General features: G+C 63.3%; 2 non-coding genes across 2 annotated transcripts in view; both read right to left on the reverse strand.

The window, feature by feature from the left end:
* Positions 1-1,078, reverse strand: part of LOC137409239 (large subunit ribosomal RNA) — a 3,771-nt gene extending 2,693 nt beyond the window's left edge. Inside the window, exon 1 of the ribosomal RNA XR_010980473.1 lies at positions 1-1,078. This exon is cut by the window's left edge and continues 2,693 nt beyond it. This is a non-coding gene — a ribosomal RNA (large subunit ribosomal RNA).
* A 374-nt stretch (positions 1,079-1,452) lies between these two features.
* LOC137409215 (5.8S ribosomal RNA) lies at positions 1,453-1,605 on the reverse strand. Its single transcript, XR_010980451.1, has one exon. It is a non-coding gene; the product is annotated as a 5.8S ribosomal RNA (ribosomal RNA).
* Between the last annotated feature and the right edge of the window lie 3,395 nt (positions 1,606-5,000).

Consider the following 5,000-nt stretch of genomic DNA (forward strand, 5'->3'; position numbering starts at 1 on the left):
GCTCAAGTTTGACGACCGATTTGCACGTCAGGATCGCTGCGAGCCTCCACCAGAGTTTCCTCTGGCTTCGCCCTGCTCAAGCATAGTTCACCACCTTTCGGGTCTGAGCGCGCGCGCTCTCGCGCCGCGGGCACTCGCGTCGAGTCGCCCGCGGGCCGGCGTTGCGCCGACACGCCAGTGCCGGATCGCGCCCGTTTTGCCTTAGCTGCGCCGCTGGGGTTCGCGCGTGAGCCCATCGACTCGCGCGCGCGCTCAACTCCTTGGTCCGTGTTTCAAGACGGGTCGGACGGAGTGCCGGGAACCACACGACTCGGACCCCGGGTGCCGCGTGGCGTCGAGCGGCGCGACAGACGGCGCGCGCGACGACAAACTGCGAGCAGTTCGCCGCCGGCGTCCGCGAGCCCGCCGCCTCGAGCCACTCCCGCGCGGGGAGTGCACCGCAGGCGCTCCTCGCCCGTCGAGTCGGTCAACGCCTCGGTCGGCCTATAACACGACGCGCGAACGCGTCGCCACCTAGCCGCCGGGCTTCCGACGACTCGACGGGCGGTCGTCGCGCTCCGCCGCCGCCAAGTGCACCGATCGGACCGCCCTCCCGAGAGAGCGCGGCCGCTCGGCTGAATGACGACGACGAACTCGCCCGGTTCCGTCCGTTTGCCTCTGAACGGTTTCACGTACTCTTGAACTCTCTTTTCAAAGTTCTTTGCAACTTTCCCTCACGGTACTTGTTCGCTATCGGTCTCGCACTAGGTATTTAGCCTTAGATGGAGCTTACCACCCGCTTTGGGCTGCACTCTCAAGCAACCCGACTCCGCGACGACGACGGGCGTCCGACGCTCGTCCGGCGAGTAGAGGGCTGACACCCGCTCGGGCAGACCCTTTCAGAGATACTCGTGCCGGGAGCGACGGTCGCGAGTCGCCGCCGAAACGCCACATCGCACGGCGACCGAGGGGTCGCGGGCTTCGGCGCTGGGCTTCTCCCCTTTCGCTCGCCGCTACTCGGGGAATCCTAGTTAGTTTCTTTTCCTCCGCTTACTGATATGCTTAAGTTCGGCGGGTAGTCGCGTCCGATCTGAGGTCGTACTAGACGAGTTCGGACGACCGCGAGAGCCGCGCGGGACGAAGAGGGAGCGCGCGGTCTCTCCGTCGCCGCGCGAGCGACGGAGGCGACGGCGATCGCCGCGTCGCGGCCGCGCGGGCTCGTCGAGAACCGACTCGACGAAACCTCGCGCGCCCGACGCGCGTCGCCGTTCGCGCGCGCTACGCCGTAACCTCTTCGTCTCTCTCTCTCTCCGCGCGGTCACGCGTCGTCCGGGCCCGGGCGCGCGCTCCCCTCGGGAGCGAGCGCGCCGGTAGTACGCTTGAGGACGAGGCCGACGCGCGGTCGGCAGCGTCCCAGGGCGTCGCGAGCGGCGCCGACGAGGGCGCGCTCGAGCGACGATGGTCGGCGAATGACGACCCTCAGACGGGCGCGGCCTCGGGATGACCCGAGGCCACAATGTGCGTTCGAGATGCCGATGATCGATGTGTCCTGCAGTTCACATTGCCTAACGCAGCTGGCTGCGCTCTTCATCGACGTGCGAGCCGAGTGATCCACCGCTCAGAGTTGTGCTTCGCGTAGTCGGGGCTACGCTCTCAGTTCGCGTTCGACTCGCTCGGGGCGGCAGGCAGCGCCGCCCGCGCGCGCGAGTCCTCGCCCGGTCCTCGCTTCAGTCCTCGTGTGTGTCAAACCGAGACGAACGAGCGCAGTTCGGTACGGGCGCCTCTCGCGAGCTCGCCGTGCGACGGCGGCTAGCTCGCACGAGGTCTTCGAGCGATAATCGCGGCGCGCGCCGAAACGCGCGACGCGACTTTACCGACCACCCCGGTCCTACGCACCCGTACCTTTCGCGTAACCGTCAATTCCCGCCTCGACGTCGACCGCGAAGTCGACGTCGCGACGCGCCGTCAATTCCCGCCTCGGCGTCGAACGCGAAGTCGACGCCTCGACGCTAACCGTCAATTCCCGCCTCGGCGCCGACCGCGAAGTCGACGCCTCGACGCTAACCGTCAATTCCCGCCTCGGCGCCGACCGCGAAGTCGACGCCTCGACGCTAACCGTCAATTCCCGCCTCGGCGCCGACCGCGAAGTCGACGCCTCGACGCTAACCGTCAATTCCCGCCTCGGCGTCGAACGCGAAGTCGACGCCTCGACGCTAACCGTCAATTCCCTTTCTCTTCGGGCTCGCGGTCGACGTTCTCGAGCGCGTCGCTTTCGCGAACGCGTTCTCGAACGACGGCCGGATCATCGACAATGATCCTTACGCAGGTTCACCTACGAAAACCTTGTTACGACTTTTACTTCCTAGAAGTGATCAAGTTCGTCTCACTTTCCGCCTCGCGACGCGACGCCCGAGAGCGCCGTGTGCCGCGCGCGGTCCGTGAGCCTCACTAAACCACTCAATCGGTAGTAGCGACGGGCGGTGTGTACAAAGGGCAGGGACAGATTCCCCGCGAGCTGATGACTCGCCAGTACAAGGAATTCCTCGTTCACGGAGAACAATTGCAATCTCCGATCCCTAGCACGTTCGCGGTTCAACGGGTTGCCCACGCCGACCGGCGCGGGAGAAACACGCTGATGCGAACAGTGTAGCGCGCGTGCGGCCCCGAACATCTGAGGGCATCACTGACCTGTTATTGCTCTCCGCTTCACGCGGCTAAAAGCCGCTTGTCCCTCTAAGAAGCGAACGGTCGCCGTCCGTAGTCGGCGCCGTCTATTTAGCAGGCAAGAGTCTCGTTCGTTATCGGAATTAACCAGACAGATCGCTCCACGAACTAAGAACGGCCATGCACCACCAACCACTGAATCGAGAAAGAGCTCTCAACCTGTCTGTCATAACAGTGTTCGGGCCGGGTGAGGTTTCCCGTGTTGAGTCAAATTAAGCCGCAGGCTCCACTCCTGGTGGTGCCCTTCCGTCAATTCCTTTAAGTTTCAGCTTTGCAACCATACTCCCCCCGGAACCCAATGACTTTGGTTTCCCGGGCAATACTGCTGGCGGCAACTTCTGTAGAAGTGCGCCCAATTGCCAGTCGGCAACGTTTACGGTCAGAACTACGGCGGTATCTGATCGCCTTCGCACCTCTGACTTTCGTTCTTGATTAATGAAAACATTCTTGGCAAATGCTTTCGCAGTAGGGCGTCTTCGGACGATCCTTGAATTTCACCTCTCCCGTCCGAGTACGAATGCCCCCGGCAGTCCCTGTTAATCATTGGCTCGCCGACTCTCTAACCAACAAAATGAGTACGAGCCCATTTTCCATCATACCATGCTGAGCTGTTCAAGCTGCTCGCCCCCTCTAAGCGGTTCAATTTCTTCAAGGTGAACGTGCAGCGGCGGCGCGCTCACACGGCGAAGTGCAAGCGACGCGCGCCCTCCGCGCCTGGCTCGGTCGGGCGAGAGCGACCGGTACGGCCGTCCGCCCTCCCGCGTCTGACGCTTCAACTACGAGCTTTTTAAACGCAGCAATATAAATATACGCTGCTAGAGCTGGAATTACCGCGGCTGCTGGCACCAGGCTTGCCCTCTAGTGGATCCTCGTTAAAGGATTTGAAGTGTACTCATTCCGATTACGGCGACGCGTTTGCGCGCCGCATCGGTATTGTTCGTCACTACCTCTCGGTGTCCGAAGTGGGTAATTTGCGTGCCTGCTGCCTTCCTTAGAAGTGGTCGCCGTTTCTCATGCGGCCTCTCCAGAATCGAACCCAGATTCTCTGTTATCCGTTAACGCCACGGTTGGCATAGCACCAACCGTCGTCAGCATGATAGATCAGAAACTCAGTGTAGGCGTCGCCGGCTCGAAGGCCGTGCGATCGGCGGCAATTACTCGGGTGTCGTCCACCGAGGCCCGTCCGGAGACGAGCCGCTGGTTTTCGCCTAATAAGTGCGCCCTTCCCACGCCCGGAGGCGAAGTCGGAGCCTTGTCGCATGTATTAGCACCGGAGTTACCGCACGTTATCCACGGGTGAGTCTGTCCCCAGTGGAGTCATAACCGATTTAATGAGCCGTCCGCAGTCTCGCCGTCTACACGGCTTGTACTTAGACATGCATGGCTTAATCTTTGAGACAAGCATATGATTACTGGCAGGATCAACCAGATAGAGCTCGGTCGACGCGTACGTCGCCGGCGTCGGGCGCGAGGGGTTGCCGGTCCCTCGCGCCCTCTAGCGTCCGTCGCCTCGGTCGACGGACGCGGCAATCTAGGTTCGTGTCTCGAGGCTCGCCGCGCGCCGCCGCCTCGCGAGCGTACGAAGCACACGTCCGCGTCAGACGCGTCCGCGCTTCGTCTCTCCTCGCGAAGCCGCGCGCGACTCTCGCGTCTTACGACTGCCCGTGCGTAAGACGCGCGCGACGACTGTCGGCGCTCGCCGCCTCTAGCGACGAGGCCTCCGCGTCGCGACGCGTCTCGCCGTTCGTGAAAACGGCCGTCGGCGTGTCGCGCGACGATCGTCGTCGATGGTACCCGGCCGCGCGCCTCGATCGCCGGGCTCGACTCGATCGTCGCTAATGTTCACCACCTTTCGCGCGATCACCTCAACGCCGAGCGAGCGTCTCTCGAAGGAGAGGACGCCCCTCGCGACTCGTCAGTCGTACCGCTCGAGCGACGGTTTCGACTGTCCCGACCCTTCGCTCGCCTCGCGAGCACTCGCGGACGGCTTCGGCGCGCGGCGCACTAGGTGCTACTCCGACGCGTCGAGCGGCCAGTCGCTAGTCAGCCAAGGAAATGTCCGAGAAGATCTCGGACGGTTGGGGGCGCTCCCTTATCGCTCGAGTTCCGGAGGGCGGTACCCACTCGCGTACTCGCGTACGCGCCCTCGGATATGGAATCGAACGACCCGCGAAGGCGGGAGCGCGCGGGTACTAGTAGCGCGCGGTAGTTCGCCTCCTGAGAAGACCGACAAGACGAGCAGCCTTCGGCTAGCCGAGCGAGACGGCAACTACTAGTAGTACGCGGGAGCTCGCCTC

Source organism: Watersipora subatra, chromosome 11, assembly GCF_963576615.1.
Source record: "Watersipora subatra chromosome 11, tzWatSuba1.1, whole genome shotgun sequence".
NCBI lineage: Eukaryota > Metazoa > Bryozoa > Gymnolaemata > Cheilostomatida > Watersiporidae > Watersipora > Watersipora subatra.